Genomic DNA, 19,974 nt, shown 5'->3' with positions numbered 1-19,974 from the left:
TGTTACCACTAGAGACATGAACACAATTAAAAAACGATTTATTTTAGGTGCAACGTATACTTACCCCGCGCATTAAAAGCGAATAAGGAACGAATAAGTAACAGGGTATTATCCGAGCGCTGGAACGGGTACATACGCGCTAATAGGGATATTTCATCTATAAGAACACATTATTACCACCAGAGATATGAACACAATTGAAAGTCCTTTTCTAAAAGGTGCAACGTACAACAAACGTATTAAAAGCGAATAAGTAACGAATATTTAACAGGGTATTATCCGAGCGCTGGAACAGGTACATATGCGCTTAAAGAGTTATATCACCTCTAAGAACCCAAATCTTCCACCAGAGACAACAAAACAATTGAAAATCATGTTTTAAAAGGTGCAACGTATGATACACGTATTATAAGCGAATTATAAGCGAGTGATGGAACGAATTAAACAAGGTAATAGCATGCTCCGAAACGATGTACACCCTGCTTACATGTTTAAACCCACCACATTATGTTAGTATGTGCCTGTCCCTAGACAAGAGCCTGAAATTAAGTAGTTATCGTTTGTTTTTGTGTTACATATTTGTTTTCCGTTTATTTTTTTTGTATATGAAATACGGCTTAGTTTTGTTGTTTAAATTGTTTGAAATTGTCATATCTGTGCCTTTTATAGGTGACTACACGGTTTGGGCTATGCTCATTGTTGAAGGCCGTACATTGACCTATAGTTGATAGTTTCTGTGTCATTTTGGTCTATTGTGGGTTGTTGTCTCATTGGCAATCATACCACATCTTTTTTTTTATGCAAGCGCTAACACGGTGATTTCATCCCTTCGAACCAAGATCCATCTTCAAACATACGGACATAAAGCAGTTAAAAAGTAGAACATATAAAAATCAAATAAGGAACAAATGAGTATCGAACATAAAGTAAAAGGATCGGTTTCAAATAAGAGGGAGTGGGATGACCCCCTCAGGACTTCCCTTTTATCTCATTTTATTTGTTTTATTGTCCCCTACAAGAACATATATGGTTTAGGGGTGGGGATCTGGACCATTTACAAGATAATAGTACATTCTCAAATTGAACGGGGTGGGGGTGACCCCAAGTAACTTCCATTTAATTTCATTTGATTAGTTTTATTGTCCCTTACAAGAATATATATAGTTTAGGGGTGGGGATGTTGACCGTTTACAAGTTTTCAAACAAGAGGGGGTGGGCTGACCCCCTAGGGACTTTCCTTTTATTTCATTTCATTTGTTTTATTGTCCCCTACAAGAAAATATATGGTTTAGGGGTGGGAATCTGGACCATTTATAAGATAATAGTACATTCTCAAATTGAACGGGGTGGAGGTGACCCCCCAGGAACTTCCGTTTAATTTAATTTGATTAGTTTTATTGTCCCTTACAAGAATATATATAGTTTAGGGGTGGGGATGTTGACTGTTTATAAGTTTTCAAACAAGAGGGGGTTGGGTGACCCCCTAGGGACTTTCCTTTTATTTCATTTCATTTGTTTTATTGTCCCCTACAAGAAAATATATGGTTTAGGGGTGGGGATCTGGACCATTTACAAGATAATAGTACATTCTCAAATTGAAGGGGGTGGGGGTGACCCCCAGGAACTTCCATTTAATTTCATTTGATTAGTTTTATTGTCCCCTACAAGAATATATATGGTTTAGGGATGGGGATCTGGACCGTTTACAAGATAATAGCACATTCTAAAATTGAACGGGGTGGGGATGACCCCCGGGGACTTCATTTAATTTCATTTGATTTGTTTTATCGTCTTATTCAAGAATATATATGGTTTAGGGGTTGGGGTCCTGGACCGTTTACAAGATAATAGTACATTCTCAAATTGAACGGGGTGGGGGTGACCCTCAGGAACTTTTATTTAATTTCATTTGATTAGTTTTATTGTCCCATACAAGAATATATGTGGTTTAGGGGTGGGGATCTGGACCGTTTACAAGTTAAAAGCATATTCTCGAATTGAAGGGTGTAGGGATGACCCCCAGGGACTCTCCTATATTTCATGTGATTTGTTTTATTGTCCTTTAGTCATTTCTGAAGACTGCATGTACCTATGACTTACAGTTTTCAAGTTATATTCATTTGAAAATTTTAGAAAATAAAATCCCATAGGGTTCTATAGTAAATCCCTCCCTTCTTTCTCCCCCCCCCCCCCCCCCCAAATACCCCTTAATAGACCCCAATGCACAAATGAACGATTGGTGGCTCACCTAGACATATTAGTCTAACATTTTATGAAACCCTAAGTAAATCTGACAAGTAGTTTTGGAGAAATGCTGCGGACAAGTTCATTTTTAAAGTGGCGGAAGAAGAAGAGGAAGAAGAGGAAGAAGAGGAAGAAGAAGAATAACTAGATTTGCCATTGCAAGCAAAAGCGGATGTCACCCTTCCCCCATTGCCACTAAGTGGCAGCCATTTTAAAAATTTTAAACAGTGATTTTACATATATGCATGGCAATTCATTTTTCTACAAATTTTCAGAACATTTGAAGCATTTTGAAATTTTTGAAATTTTTTATGTTTCCATGGCAACAGCAGCCATTTTGGAAATTCCAACGCCAAATTCTGCTTCAACACATGACAGTCAACATTATTGTGAAGTTTCATTAAGTTTAAAGCATTTTGAAATTTTTTGAAATTTTTGCTGCTGTATCCATGGTAACATTATAGTTCCAATGATTGTCAAAATCATTCAAAAGCTGTAAATAGTTAAAAACTATATTGTATAAAAATTAGATGATTCTAAATTAAGGCATACCAAAATTATTCACCAAACCCTGAAGTTTTTGGAGCATTTTGACGTGTTTTGCATTGTTTCCATGGTAACGGCAGACATTTTGGAAATTCCAACGCCAAATTCCCTATCTACTAATGTTGCTCATCGTTACTGTGAAGTTTAAAAAAATTTGGAGCATTTCCATGTTTTGGAAATTTTTGGTGTAGTATCCGTGGCAACATAGCAGTTCCAATGATTCCCCAAATCATCCCAAAGCAGTATATAGTGGGCACCTACACTGTATTAAAATCTAAAGATTTTAAGCTTAAGCAATCTCAAACAATTCACCTAACTCCAAAATTATATTTTTTCACCATTTTTCTGTTTCCATGGTGATGGCAGCCATTTTTAAGTTCCAAAGGGAATAGCTAGGGAATAGGTAACGAATAGGTAACGAATAGGGAATAGGTAACGAATAGGTAACGAATTGGGAATAGGGAATAGGTAACGAATAGGTAACGAATAGGTAACGAATAGGGAATAGGTAACGAATAGGTAACGAATAGGTAACGAATAGGGAATAGGGAATAGGTAACGAATAGGTAACGAATAGGGAATATGGAATAGGTAACGAATAGGTAACGAATAGGGAATAGGGAATAGGTAACGAATAGGTAACGAATAGGGAATAGGGAATAGGTAACGAATAGGGAATAGGGAATAGGTAACCAACTTGACGTCCATATGGGAAACTGCATTGTCTATATTTACAGAAATGCAACATTAAACAGTTGTATTATAAAACTTACCGGAAATGAGAATAACAAATGATAATCTTCTGGCTGACAAGTGCTTATTCCCGTCCATGATACAGTTCAATAGTGCAATTATCTAGAACAGAATTGCTATATTCTAAAAAGAAAGAAATATGAAACCGATAATGCGTGTATATCACAAAACATAGAATAATCACAAAGTGCACACGGAATGCATGTATAAGATATATATATATATATATATATCTTATTCGTCATCGTGTGTATGTGCATGTAATGAAGAATATCATTCACTCTCAATCAAATAATAATAGCTGTGAAAATCTCAATATCAACTTATATTTGTCTGTTGGTTGTTAAGAATCCCCAGTTTTACAAGTTACAGAGTATAGTACATGTGTATGACCCTGCTTTCATCATGTGCCTTTTCAAAAGTTTTGTTGGATGGCGGAAAAAATAGGAATGGAAAATATTAATCTATCGTAGTTTTTATTATTGCTTGTGTTGTTGGTGTCTATTATTTGGTGTGTTCTTTTTTTTATTGAATGCATTAAAATACAAGACTTCAAATTGAAGCTTAAGATTTAGATATAAATAGCACAACGTCCTCTTCACTAAACCATTGTACTGTATTATTTTCTGTCTAGTAAAATCTACCAACATGAAAGATTATGTTATGTGTATTTGTGTTAACCTAAGTTCAAAAACCACAGTCTGATAAACATTCATGTGCAGTTCGTTATAGTAAACTAGAATACTGTAAACAAGAAATTTAGGTTGGGATTTTAATGTTGTTTCTTTCATGGGTAGTCATAAGGAAATGCCTGTACCAAGTCAGGATTATGACAGTTGTTTTCCATTCGTTTGGTGTGTTTGAGCTTTTTAATTTTGCCATTTGTTAAAGGATTTTTCGTTTCGAATTTTCCTTGGAGTTTAGTATTTTATTTATTTTACTTTGTTATATTTGTTATATATATTAAGTAATAGTAAAAGTTCAATGATAAGTTAATATTGATATTAAAAGTCCTCCGGTGAAAAGGTGAATATCCAAAATTGTCAACACGAGAAGGTTATTTCACTGAGGGCGCAGCCCGAATAAAATTACTTTTCAGGTTTGACAATCTTGGATATTCATCGCTTCTAAGGGGCCACAATTGTTTTATTATACCGAGCTAACAGTGGAAGGGCATTTTGAATCATTGTAAAAGCACTTAACCTTACTTGAGTCAGTTACAAACACAAGTTGACGTTCAAAAATACGTCATTTGTGTTTTAGAATTCTCGTATGTACAACAAAGGTAGATTCTTTATGTAAGATAATATTGATGGCCCTGAAAAGGACCGTTTATTAGAGATGTGACAAGATGCACGTCCAAAGCCTTATTTTCCTCTTCTCTTGATCCATGGACTTCCTGTAACTTGAACGTTGCTATTTTTTTATGTAAGTCTGTGACGTCATTTTCATGAGTACAAATCAAGAAACTAAAAAGGTTATTCGCCGGTAAATAATAGGGTTATTCCCCACTGGTGTAAATTTTTAGGGTTATTCGTCCTTCCTTGCAATTGAAAGAAAATTAACTGAATTGTTCCAGGTCAAATAATAACGTGATACTCAATAGAATTGTTTGTAATAAAATATATGTAAGGTATAATAACATGAATAAGTCTTTTATCTTTCAAAAATAATCCCCGTGAAATCAAATTTTGAGATCAAACCGAACACATTTAACCCAATGAAAATGAATGCTTACTACAGTATGTTTCTCTGAAATAGCAAATGCCTGAATCAAATTGTAAGGTCTGTATTTTGTATAAATTAAGTTCAATAAAAGAAATTGAAAACTCACAAAAACATGCCAGATTAAGAGGTGAAACGAAATCATCGCAGAACGTTAACTATTTGCTGATGGTCACCTATACAAAGTAAAGCTCCATGATACAATTGTTGTACTTTAGATAAAAAAAAATGATGGCGTCTTTTGAAGTTGTAATGGTTTGTGGGTTGGTTGTCATTGTTTTCGCTTTCTCTCATTTTACAGATTTACGGAATATTCCAAATAAAGAATGGGAAGCTAAGGTTGAAGGAGTGTACTTTGTCTTGAACATTTACCATGATGTGCACGTGAATGTTTCAACAAGTTACATGTATTTTGTTCTTTATATATCTAGGAAGACTTTTTTAAAAACATCAATTGTAATGTCTTTTTATACATATTTAAATGCCCCTTGTTAGACTTAAAGTCTGAAATTTCTAAAAATTGAGCACACTCACTTTTTTCTGACAAATATTCATATATATGTATACCTATAGCCATTTCAATTGATGTTTCATAGTATGTCTTTATATGTTGTGATGTTTCACTATTGTTTCAGATAAGGGTGAAGGTTTGATACCATTAAAACGTTTAAACCCGCTGCAATTGTTTGCACCTGTCCTTAGTCAGGAATCTGAAGTTCAGTAGTTGTCGTTTGTTGATGTGGTTCATAAGTGTTTCTCGTTTCTCATTTGTTCATATAGATTAGACCGTTGGTTTTCCCGTTTGAATGGTTTTACACTAGAAATGTGGGGTCCTTCGTAAACTAAAAGGAAAACGTCAAGGTCATGTAATCAATTTTGCTTGGTACCTCTTCTCGTCTTCAATTCGTTAGATTTATCGACAGAGGAATTGTGCCTGATTGTTAATTATACCTTGTAGCAACCTTACTTTGTATTCGTGGAAGTGCTTTCTAACGCTTATAAATTTATACTTCAAAAATACATTGTTTAGTACATTATATTTGCTGTTTTTGGTAAAACCTAGTTTCAGTAGAGCGTCACTGATGAGTCTTTTGTAGAAAAAACGCGCGATTGGGAAAAAATGGTAATGCTGGTACTACATGATGAGTTTATTTAGTCAATGCCAATATTGCTGGTGGAAGCGTATTCCCCTAGGGTATCACTAGCATAGTAGTCAGCACGTCTGTGTTGTCATTATTTATCATTGATATTGTTATTATCATGAAATGATTGTTTAGAAAACATTGATCTTGTCGAAATAATAAGAATTTGCTACACATGGAAAAAGTAAAATCACAGAAATACTGAACTCCGAGGAAAATTCAAAAACGGAAAGTCCCTAATCAAATAGCACAATAAAAAAACTCAAACACATCAAACGGATGGACAACAACTGTTATATTCCTGACTTGGTACAGGCATTTTTTATGTAGAAAATGGTGGATTAAACCTGATTTTAAAGCTAGCTAAACCTCTTACTTGAGAAGATTTCATAAGCTATATTTGGGAAATTCGTTCGAAATTAAGGTCTTCAATACTCTTCAATTTCGTAATTTATTTGCCTTTTTTAAACTTTTTTATTTAAACGTCACCGTTAAATCTTTTGTTGACGAAACGCGCGAATGATGTACACAATGTTAATCTTTGTATCTATATATGGTGTATATGTATACTTGGTGATATTTCATAAAAGTTTGCAACCCGTATATATTTTGAATAAGCTGTCTGTCAGTATAACATGTACAGTCAACTTCAAAACAGCTTATTATAGATACATAGAATATCTATGACCTTAAACCTTGAATTTGAAATTAAAATCAAAGGCATATCTGACGATCTATAAATGTTGACTCTACTAAACCTTCCTACTGGTATACAATGGTATATGATAAGGCATACGATCATTTGCATTGCGCTGGGGAAAAACAAAATTGACAATAAAAAGGTGTTTTAAAGTAGCTTTGTGTTGCACTTAGTTCAGGTGTAAGCACCTTAAAAGGGTGTGACTTTGGTATCAGTGTAAAAAAAATCTATCATATTGCACCAAACAGTGATATTTCGTAGCCGGAAGTTCCTAACTATTTTATTTATTTTGGAAAAAGTACATAAAAGCCATATATATTTCACTATTGTAAAATCATGCAAAACCGGAAGTAACTTTTTTTGAATGGAAGTTTCGTATTATCTCCCTTCTATATAAAAAGTAAAAGTAATCGACATTATGTTTCTGTCAAAAAGTAAGTTGCGACATGACGCAACACTAATACAATATACATACGAGTCGGGTTAAATATGTACGCCAAATTTGCATTTCTTCTGTAAGATTTTCACCTGTATTACTAGAATCAATACATTTAAAACACAAAATAAAGTACGAAGATGATGAGCATTGAGGAACCGAAAATCCGAAAAGCTTTGCCATATTCAACTAAAATACTGTCATCCATCAATCTATCAAATGAAACGTTAATCGCAAGTTACCTTGTATAAGCCGGAAGAAGCCCTATTTGCGTTTATTTCATATGAAAGTAACCAGAAGCCATTTCGTTTTAGAATCAGTGTGAAGTTACCTATAATCATTTGAAACCAGAAGTAACACAATGTAAGCCAGAACCAGCACAGTATATCCCTTGTATCACGCTAAAGTATATACATGTATATGTAAAACTCAAATTATTTTTAATAGGTCTAAGGTATTTATTAACACCAGAATCTTTGAACCGAGACTTTTTGATGATCTGCCTTTTTCTAAAGAAAATAACAAAATAGAAATATTTTTTTTTGAGAATCTGTTCAATTTCAGTCAAACAACATCGTTTTTAATTTTCGTCTATGTCACTTACAGATATAGTAATGAATATTCGAAATAATCTATTTGTTTTCTGTTTCTCTGAGTTACAATTGCAGATTCTATTTTGTAATAAATATTAAACTGTCTACAGTTTATATAATGGAATGGTAATTATGGATGCCTTTTCCCCCAATATTTGTCAACAAAAAATGCTGCGTGCTCGCAGTGAACATGGCGAATAGTCAGGGAATTTTACGATCATTTGATTATTTGAATATTAAAATGTTTTCTTTGAATTGACGTTTTTAGTGCTGCTTGCATTTGTGATTCAATATTTTATATCAGCATCAAGCGTGTTGAAAGTATTTTGACAAGTCTTAATTTACTGAAGTCTCTTACCTGTTTTCCTTTTCCCCCATTATTTGATGTGCAAATAGGAGAATCGATTTACTAACAAAATGTATTCGGTAAACATATAAAAATCTTATCTCTTTATCTTTCGTGGAAAAAGTATATGGTTTCAGAAATTTGAAGGTCTTTCAACGAATAATCTGTATAATCGTATTTACACATCTGCAAAGAAATGTGTGTTATGTTTGGGTTAACGCATTCGTGTATTTAGGCCATATAGGTATTTTTCGAATAATTGTAACTTCCTTTCAGGGAGCTCATCATCCAAACAAAAACGACACACTTTATACACTCTGAATTCCTTTAGCTTCACCCATTTCTCTGACGTCAGTCAATTGTTCTAATTGTAGATTATATCTTAAGAATCCACTTACCTCTGTGTTATCTTAAGTTAACTAATTTTATAACTTTAAACTTTTAACTTAGTAAAATAAAAACGATGTTTGATCGTCTCATAAACGAGTTTGAACTTGCGCGTATGTTCATCGTGGATCAGTAGATTCTTCAGTCTATGAATGATACCACTATACCACGAGTGCTGATATAAATCAATGTATATAATACCTCTAAAATTAAAACAATATTTTGGTCGAGAAAAACATTAAGATGCAAACATTTTATTTAGGGTACAAGGTTTGAACTTCGTACTGTTAATTTAACGTTACGACTTTCGTTACCAACATGACCAAGGCCTAGACGATCACGGCTATGAACAGCATGATTATATTATTATAAAATGAACATAATTAAACATCTGTAGCCGAGCAATGCTGTTTTGGATTCGGATATGAGTACCACAGATAATACTAGTTAATTGACTTATGATGGATTCCAAATGTTATAACGCTAAAATAATCAAAACTAAATGAAACTGAAACAGTTTAAAGAAAATTAATATATAATTGTTAAAATAAAACCTTCAGCACAGTCTTTTATTTATTATGGAGAGCATCATAACAGGAGCTTCATGAATTGGTAGGCATTTAGCAATTTCGATAATCTGTCATATTTGGATTAGGACGACTTTGAATGATAGCAAGCCCGTAGACACCTTTATAGTATAATATGCTGATGATGGAAATTTTTAACGACCTTGACTTGCTTTACAGCCCTTGCACGGTCTGCTCGTCGACCGTCACGGCAAGGACTGTAAAGCCAGTCAAGGTCGCTAAAGACTACATGCTACTCAATACCATACATTTTATATATAAATTTCAAAAGTTCTGAATTTCGGCAATTAGAATTTTTAAACTTTCAAAAACAAGACATATTAATTCTGTATATCATTATATATCTTATTTAAAGGGGCACTAGCAACGAGATATATAAAAAATCTAAAGTTTGATTTTTTTCTGTTCAATCAATAATGAAAGTAAAATAGTGAAATAACAATTCGCTTTTTGCAGCCAAAAAGGTTCAATTTTGTCAAATTACGCTAAGAAACATTGATAATTAGTCATTCACTTGCAAGTGAATGAGTCGACCTCTTTAAATCCGTATTCATGCGAACTTAAATTTAACCCCTAGCTAGAGATTGACAACACATGCATTGTACGTGTACTGGTTATTTAAAGAAAAAGAATGTCAACAATGAAAGTGAAACTACGGTAAATCATTTGATTACTAATTCGATGTACATAAAATCATTCTTATACGGTTAAAACCATGAGAAACATCTATTTTCAATCTATAAAATAAAATCAAACAGACCTATAAAAATCCAATTGCACGTGTTGGTTTAATCTATTCATATCTTTATTTATGTTTACATCGCTTATATGGTCATCTGAGGTCAAATCGATAGTTAATTAGATGGGGTCTGGACTAAAATACACACGAAACGAACCTATATACTATCTACCCCATGCTATGTAAACTGTTTATTTTAGACTTTTGATAGTTTGGATAAATGTTTTACATTGTTATAAATCAAAACTGAGAATTTGAGTCAAATCGGCGACCATGAATTTGACAGCTAGTGCCCCTTTAACAAATCATAAATAGCAAAATCTATTCAATTTTAATCATTTCTAATGATTAAACATTTAATGAAATATGTATTTACCAATATGAAATTCGGACTGAAAAAGGGGAACTAACACCCAACTTAAGTTATATTAAAATTATATTAACTTGTCAAATGTCTAAATATAGTTTGAGCCGTTGGGATATAATCATTTCTAGCAATTAAAGAATAAAAAAGACAAAAAACGAAATTAGAGTTTTAATTCCGTTGATGTATTGTCAAAACGTAAAACACACAGTCTATAACTAGAAATTGATTAAGCTAGATAATTGATAAGAAGTCGTGGATTTGGAAACAATAATCAACTTGATTATCATTTACGAATCCACAGCTTCTTATCAATTCTCTAATTACTTTAACATATTGTCTGAACCTGGGTCTTTGTGTTATTTTACATTTTCTAGTGTCAATTTTAATCAACGAATTTCAATATTATGTTTATGTTTGTGTACTGATGCATTCTTATATATTATGTTTCTTTGGGTTGGTATTTGTATTCTTAGATTCTTGAGCGTCAATTGTGTTAAAAGTATTCTGTTTGATTCTATAAACGAAATAATGTTCTTTCTTACCTGTTGTTCAGTTTATTCCCTTACGTGATTTTACGATTTAAATCACCATTCAACTATTTTCATGCATTAGCTTAACAATTAAGGGTCTTATCGCTTTCGTTAAAAAGTGATAGATACTTTTTTTTGAGAAATCGCAACGTCATTTAAAAGGTAATCGTACATGTCGTATGATTGCATCAATAAAGAAAAAGAAAGTTCTTCTACATAATTCATACGTGTACTGACTGAACAAAAAAATAGTAATATACATTTAGCAGTACAAATACACAAAGTATGTTTTTTGCAACTTTTAGAATGTATGCCAAATTGTCTTAAATACTTAAAAATAAATAAGAGCCAATTAATATACTTGGAGACTATTCCTCAAACTTTTACATCGCTTTGAATTGCTGCTGATGAAAAGTTTGTTACGTAACTGTAATTCAAATGTTTTGTCAACATTAGCCTCGATTGTCAGACTCCGATTGTCTTTCAATGATGTAATTAAAAACATGGCGGGTATTACCATTTGAGCAGAAACTTCTGGTAGTCAAAAGCTTCATTGCGGTTTTGTGTTCTGTATTTTGTTTCGTTTTTGTGTTTCGTTAAAAAAAAATCCGGTTGTTTAGGGGTTGATTAATCTTTAATTGTTTAAATGTTTTTTACGGGAATCTTTTTGTCCGTTCGTATTTTTCTTTTGCAATGACGTTGTATATTTATCATTGATGAACAGTTTTTTGTTGCCCTGTTACTATAATCTCACTCTATTTTCTTTACGCCAACATATTTTATTTATCATATATCATATGTAAAATTATGTTTAAATATATTTGTTTTTAATGTCCCTATAGTACCATATATATGTGCACTTTAGTTGAATTGATTTACGATGAATCATGCATTTACATGAGTCGAATGAATTGTATTTATTGTGCGATATGATGCTTGTAGTATGGATGTGAAGTTAGCAGCCGGTTTGTTATTCGATATTCGATATTCAATTTTAAACCGTCTGCTAGCAGTCGGTTGGATGTTCAAATTTATTTGAAAATCATAAAAAAAATGTAATATTTGATAACATTAAAAGCATGATTTTCATAGTTGAAAGTAGGAAAAAGATACGTAGGAAATGACCCCATCAAGTAGTCTTACACTCTCGCTGTCCACAAATATAAACACTTATAAATGTTTAAATATATTGCATATTTGTCTTTATGATATATAGAATTTTATAAAAAAAAAAACGACTTAAAAAATGTTATTTTATAACTTATATTTCTTAAATCAAAAAACAGATGACTTTAGAAACATTTAGAAAAAGAAATAGAAATAAATATGGAAAGCCCCAAAAACAGAAATATATAGTGTTCTCCTAACTTAGACCGCTTAAATGACGATAAGACCCCCCCCCCCCCCTCCCTGTTCTTTCAATATACATAAAATTGGACAAATTCATAGACTCTGTATATATAACGATTGTATCAAAACGAATTTGTTCCGAGAATATTGTCATCTTCGATATCTACGGAGGGCTTATATTGTCACTTTTCAGCTAAAAAATGTCACAATATCAGGACAAAGGGCACAGGGCAATGGAGAGAGCCCCCTGGTGTCTCAATCTTTCTAATATTAAGCAGACAGTCGTTCAATAGGTAGATACAAACGAGACTAAAAGAAATTTGGGTAAACTTTTTGTTTTCTATGTTTACGGATGGCCCAAAGTGCCAGTTGAATATTCAAAATATATAGCAAAAACCTACCTGAGACCACTTAAATGACGATCAAATCCCCCTGTTCTTTCAATAAACATAAAATTGGACGAATGCATAAACTCTGTCTATATAATGATTGTATTAAAAGGATTTTTGAGAATACTGTCATCTTCGATACCTACAGAGGGCTTAGATTGTCACTTTTAGCTTAAAATTGTCAAAATTTTAAGACAAAGGGCACAGGGCAATGGAGAGAGCCCCTGATCTCTCAATCTGTCTAATATTAAGCAGACAGTAAGTTAATAGGTAGATACAAACGAGACTAAAAGACATTTGTGTACACTTCCTGTAGTCTATCTTTGCGTAAGTTTCAAAGTGCCTGTTGGATATTCAAAATCTATAGCGAAAACCGACCTGAGACCGCTTAAATGACGGTCAGACCCCCTGTTCTTTTAAAGTCTTCTGAATATATATCAAGATTGTATCAAAACGATTTTTGAGAATATTGTCATCTTCGATATCTACTGAGGGCTTAGATTGTCACTTTTCAGCTAAAAATTGTCAAAATTTTAAGACAAAGGACACAGGGCAATGGTGAGAGCCAAGTGACAATCTAAGCCCTCCGTAGATATCGAATATGACATTATTCTGGAAAATCCTTCTAATACAACCTTTAAATATATGGAGTCTATGAATTAGTTGAATTTTATGGACATTGAAAGACCAGGGGGGTATCACCTTTATTTAGGTCTCATGTGGGTTTTCACTAGTATATATTTCTTTTTGTGGCTTTTCATAAATATTTCTATTTATATTCCTAACTGTTTCCAGAGTTATCGGTTTTTCTTTATGTTCTAAGAAATATCATGTATAAAAGTACATCTTTGGGTTTTTTCATTGACAAAAATCTATATTACACACAGACAAATGTGCAAGTTAGAAAAGGGTTTATATTCGAGAACAACGAGAATTTACGATAGCTTGACGAGGTCATGGAACCATTTCCTACGTATCTTATCAGTCCTCTTAACTATAAAAATCATGCATTTAATGTTATTAGGTATTTATTTTTTTATGATTTTCAACTAAATTTTGAATATCCAACCGACTGTTAGCAGCCGGTTGGATATTGAATATCGAATATCGAATAACGAACCGGCTGCTAACTTCACATACATGCTTGTAGTGCACATTTTGATTCTCGTACAAGCTCAACAATATGTAAAAGTTGTGTTCCCTGGTATATATAAAAATTCATTTGATCTGTTGAAAATGGAAGATCATTAAAATCCATAATCAAATACAGTTTTGACAGTTCAAACGTATGATGAACTTAAATAGATTTTAATCAATAACGTAAATATACAGAACCAAGCTTTAAATATCTTTACATAATCCATGATACATTCCTTAGAAGATATTGTTATGGTGTTTAGGTAACATGCAATAATACTTTAACAGATCAAACAGTTGTCAATATACAAAATTATAATACGTTAATACCATTTCAAAAGATAAACAACGAAACCCTTCTTCAACTTTCTTTGATTTTTGTGTGTCACTGACCATTGAAGGCAATCTGTTTAAGGTTATTCTTTTCCGATCATCTCTGAAACTTGCAACATACTTTTCAACCAAGATTATGACTAAAAGCACATGAAGGTTCCCCATTCATAAAAAATCTGGGAAGCCACTTTCATGTTATAATCAGCGAATTTAACAGTATAAAAACGTACCCGTCACATACAGGTCGATAACCGTGAAATTATGAACTAAAAAAGGTTATTATAATTGAGAATCACTTTTTGGAACTTAAAATTTCCCGAACTGGATTACCAACACAAATTAATTAGATCTTCCTCAACTGGATAACCAAATTACATAATCGTCCTCATGAAAAACATTGCTGTGTCTATAGATACAGACATGCACGTGTTTTATAGTTAGATACTGTACATGTATGTTGTCCTCTGTATGTCAACGATTATTTGAGTGTTTGGGTGGCTGTTGTACTGAAGTACTTTTATTAATCTGTTAGGAATCGAAAAATAGATGTTACATGGAAATCAAAATATAGCTTAAACTTTTCATAATTATTTTATGCAAAAAGATAAAATCTTTTCTATTGTAATTTGTCAACAGAATCGATGATGTGATTTCTATAATAACTTAATTAATCAAGCAACTCAGTATTTCTTTTTAAAAAATGCTCTTTGTTTGTATTTATTTCATATTTATATAATTATACTTACTCTTAATTTATATATTGAGTAGTGTAAGTAGTTCATCTACTGCGTCAGTAGCCTGTCAACACTGAAATAGTGACTTCAAACCTCACAAGTTGTAGGCGCATTTGACACTGATCTTTATTGACTAGGATTACTTTTTACCTGACGATGGTCATTGGTTCTCTCCCGGCACTCCGGCTTCAACCACCATTGAACAACGGTCATCACGGTATTGCCTACTGTATTTAAATGTGGCGTTAAATACCCAGAGTCAATCAAATTTTCAAACATTGAGACGAAAAAGGGTAAATCTTTGAGTTAACATACAACTAAACCAAATGTTAATTGAAATATCTTCTAAAATTCGTGGAAATGTATGTCCCAGATCAGACCATGCCAGCATACTCGTCATTTTTTCTGATCCTCGACCTGGTGCTTTGGATAGATTTTCATAAATGTTACAACAAATAATTTAATTGGATATATTTCAGAGAATATTGTAAGTTGTTTTGTTTTGTCTTTGGTTTTGGTAATAATGTCCATGATAGCTTGCTGATTAAGCGTACATATTTATGTGAAATACCTCTATATTACTTTAATTGTATCTATCCCCATGAAGAAGCCTGAAAAGGCGTCGCTGTGTTCGTCTGGCGTTTTTTTCTTCAATTTATGTCTTTAGTTGCATTTTTTCGTTAATAATGTTTGAATCGTAACCTTTTGACAAATAGACTACATTGATCTTGAGATGTTTTATTTTTTCACCTTTTAATTCATTTGGTCAAAATGACAATGAGTAGATAATTGTCTTAGTTCAATCATTAAATGTAAACTTATTTTCATATTTTGTTCTTTGGTCATATTGTAATTGCTTAAAGATAGTTTGCTTTGAAATTTGAGTGTTTATTAACATTCTTATGCAATCAACATTCTTCAGATGTCTCGGGCTGGTATTTATCGAAGTTACATTTCACGTCAAATATAAAATATACAAGACAAGCCATACATGTTTTAAGTAAATATATGATACATATATTCCATAAAATCGAGAATGGAAACGAGGAATGTGTCAAAGAGAAAACAATTCAACCAAAAAGCATAACACAGCTCAAGGCTATCAATTGGTCTCAACACAACGAGAAAATGTATACTGTTTCAGAGAAAATTGATGAAACACTAAACTCCAAAACATATCAATGAACCAATTTAAAAAAAACAACATACTAGACTAACATAGGCCAGAGGTTCCTTACTTGGGACAGGCGCAAAAATGAGACGTGGTTAAACATGTTTTGTGATATCTCAACCCTTCCCTATACCTCTATCCAATCTAGAATAAACAAACACTCAGCAATACGCACAGTGAAACTCAGTTTAAATGAAGTCAAAGACCGATTTTAGAATAGGTAACAGAAGAAACTAAGCAGTTACTATCGTGCCAGCTCCAGACCTCAATTAATCTGATTGAAAGATTATATCGTCATCATATGAAAATCAAGCATAATCCCTCCCATTATGGTTTTATTATCATACTATCAAAAAGTATACGAGAAGAGCATAACCCGTATCATGCAAACAACTGGTTTTGGAATGGATGGGTTTACTTCCGATGCAAAGACCATGTGAATCAATATTAATTAAAAAAAAAGTCTTTAATGACCTTACAACAGTATCGTAAATATATCCTTATGAATAAGCCTGTTTAAAGATTTTGTTAGCTTTTGAGGTGAATGACGACATTTGTGTGCTTTGTATAGAATATAACGATAACAAATGATGTGAAATACCTGAACGTATAAGATGTCTGCACGTTGATTAATATGTCCGAATGATGTCTTTGTCCCGATGATAATATTTGGTAAATTATTTGACAAGTTTGTGATATGGAAAACCCTAGTGTAATAATTTTTCAGTAATACAGAGATTGCTTTCGTGAAAACAAATACATGTATGTTGTTACATACACGAGCTAATCGAACAAGTTAAGATATATAAACACGATAAGATAATAACAAGGGATCGTCATCATCACCATTTAAAAATAAATAATTAACAATAGGAAATGAAAAGTCATTTTTTTATCGTGAAGTTTGGTATTAAGCTTCCCGTTAAAGATATAGATATCAAGATTAAGAAAAGGGCAGTGTTCTTTGTTAGTATAAGCTTTATTTTCAGTCAGTTCATCCGGATACTTTTTGTTTTGTTGTAAATCTTTTCAGTGTACATACTGAAGTCATCCTTATATCTAAAAGTGTTGTTAAATTTTTGTATCAGATATTGTTTCTATTGATTTGTGCTGATTTAAGCCAAAAATTGTAACTCGTAACAATACAGGAACAGGTCTGCAATAAGTGGTGCACAGTTATTCCAACATATACATGTACACATTTAAATATTTAAACATAAAATACAACAACAGGATAAAAAGTACTATTCGATAGCATACGACCACAACGAATCATTGTCTACTTTTTCGTACTCGTTACCTTTGAAAAAGAGGCGCAAGAGAGCTAGTCATTTTTTTTATTTGATTTTTTCAGAGTCGAAATGATTTTCTTCTACAGAGTGACGTTATTTTTCAAATAATTCAAAATCAAATTTATACGACGGAATTTCTTTTCAAGCGAAGTCTTAGTCCTTAGACTATTCTACTTTGCCCCTCCAGTCATTTTTTTGGCATATAAACTAACTATAGTTTCTATTAAACTTCCTCTCTGCAGAATTTTTGTGCATAATAGTTGATCATATTCTAAACACTCTAACACTGCAAAATCATTATAACAACCTAGGAAACTGTTTAAGTTTACTAGACGGATGAATGTCTTCATATTTTCTCTTTTTTTCTAATTTTGATGATACTCTACTTGCCGTCATGGTCAATACACCTTCTTTGAATCATACGAGGAGTCAGCGTTAAATAGATGGGTTGGCCCACATCAATTCGAATGAGATCCAAAAGTGGAAAAATCGTACTGCAATGCTATGTACAATTAAAATTGGGAACAAATATATAAATGTTTTTTGTCTTTTGCCACATTATTGTCATTTTTCCTTTGAATTATGAGTTTTGAAGGTCCCCAATTTAATTTGTTCAGGAATGTCCCAATATTACATCAGTCTCTTTTTTAAAAGAAAGAGTGGAGATAACAATCGAAATTAACTTACTGACGTTAATATTGACAGGACTGAAAATACATTACAGTGAAGCATGTTGCATTTTTTTAATATTACCAGCTGACATCAATAGTTTATTCGAGCGTCACTGATGAGTTTTTTGTAGATGAAACGCGCGTCTGGCGTATATACAAAATTTAGTCCTGGTATCTATGATGAGTTTATTATTCTTATCTGTAGAATAATTTAATTATAAATTTTTCGACATAGCTGAGTAATATTTTTGATTTATGTATAAAATTAGAGATGGAACAGAACAAAAGCTTAGTTTTCAGTGGAGTAGGTGAAGACAACTTTTTAAAGAATCAAGTATAAAAAAGAAGTGAAGATTGGATTTTAAAGATACATGTACTTTTAAATTATCGTTGATCATCTCAATGAGATTGATTTTCTCGCTTGAGCCGGAAGGGTGAACGTTATAAAAGCAATCGAGTTGAGATGAGCAATGATAATCTGTTTATCGCTATTTTACCTATGACGACGTTGTCAATTTTAATTGCATTGACAACAGGCACGTATCACACTCTGCTGGGATGAGAAAGAATTTTTTTTAGTCAGAAAGATCAAGAGAAAATTTCGTAAAATAGCGATATGTCATATCAAAATATGACATTGATATTTGAGTGCATCTCAACTACACATGAATAAATCTATCCTCAACTTTTGAATTTAAAAATTTCTGTAATTTTTTAAACTGTTTTGTGCAGAGTAATATACTAAATTAGTATGGAAGAAAAAAATCGGCAATCGAACAATTGGAACAATATTCGTTCCCATTTTTTGGCCGATTTCTTGAAACTCGTGTTGTATACCGAAAAAAAGGTCATCGACTTCTGAAAAGTTATATAAATTTAATCTGAATTACCTCCCATTCCCCAATTAATAAAATACATCTTTATATGATAACGTATTGGGAAGTAAAATTATCGTGTAATTCATGTACAAATTCATGACAAATGAAATTCAAAGTATATATAATAATTTTCACTGATATTTCAAAAGGATGTCAGTGTGGTTGTGTTTGATTCACAAATATGCTGTTATGTCTGGTTTAAATGATGACGTTAACTCAGATGTCCAGTTAGTGTCACGTGTAAAGATTTATCCTGTCCGTTGCTACATCAGAAAATTATTTTTTGGCATATAAGATAACAACAATCACCGGAAATAAATCAATAACATGTTAACCCCCTTTTTCCTGTTTACTAGCACAAAGTCACCTGAAGTTTCTAAAACTATTTAATAAAAACAACAAATGAAAAGGAATGATGCTTTGTTACACCCAAGATATATGTTTCTGACTTAGAATGTTTTTTTCTGCAATGAAATGCAAGGTTAGCTTCAGAATCTTACAACTGTGAATTCAAAGGATCATTTTTTCGATCCTTTTGAAACCGGATGTGACGTAACATATGTCAAAATCAAGGGTACTTTATTCATATGATTTGCACCACGTGCCTTTGTCCTTTTTGATTAGATTACTTCCCTTAGTCTTAGATTAAAAATATAAAATTTCTCAAATTTGCGGATTATCCAGTTCTTTTCCGTCATGGATCTTAAACTAATGTGTCTTTCAAAACTTCCTTTGGCGGGCATTAAAAAAAATGTTGTGTAATTCTAAAGGAAATGCTACAAATTTGACTTTTTGCGAAATGGGAAGGTTGAAATCATCATGCTTTTAAAAGAATTTGGCCGAAAACTTAAGAAAGTTAAAAGTTATTCAACTATTACAACCTACAAGGTGTTTCCTCATATGCGGACAAACCATAAAAAATAT

The 19,974-nt window shown here is 32.4% G+C and overlaps 1 protein-coding gene across 2 annotated transcripts in view; it reads right to left on the bottom strand.

Moving 5' to 3' along the window:
* Positions 1 to 3,668, bottom strand: part of LOC143074571 (neuroglian-like) — a 69,256-nt gene extending 65,588 nt beyond the window's left edge. For both annotated transcript variants that reach the window (XR_012977940.1, XR_012977939.1), the window contains exon 1: positions 3,564 to 3,668. The gene's annotated coding sequence lies outside the window, so the exon portion shown is untranslated. The remainder of the gene's footprint in view (positions 1 to 3,563) is intronic.
* Positions 3,669 to 19,974: the final 16,306 nt, after the last annotated feature.

This window comes from Mytilus galloprovincialis, chromosome 5 (assembly GCF_965363235.1).
Source record: "Mytilus galloprovincialis chromosome 5, xbMytGall1.hap1.1, whole genome shotgun sequence".
NCBI lineage: Eukaryota > Metazoa > Mollusca > Bivalvia > Mytilida > Mytilidae > Mytilus > Mytilus galloprovincialis.
This window is presented reverse-complemented; position numbering and strand designations above follow the sequence as displayed.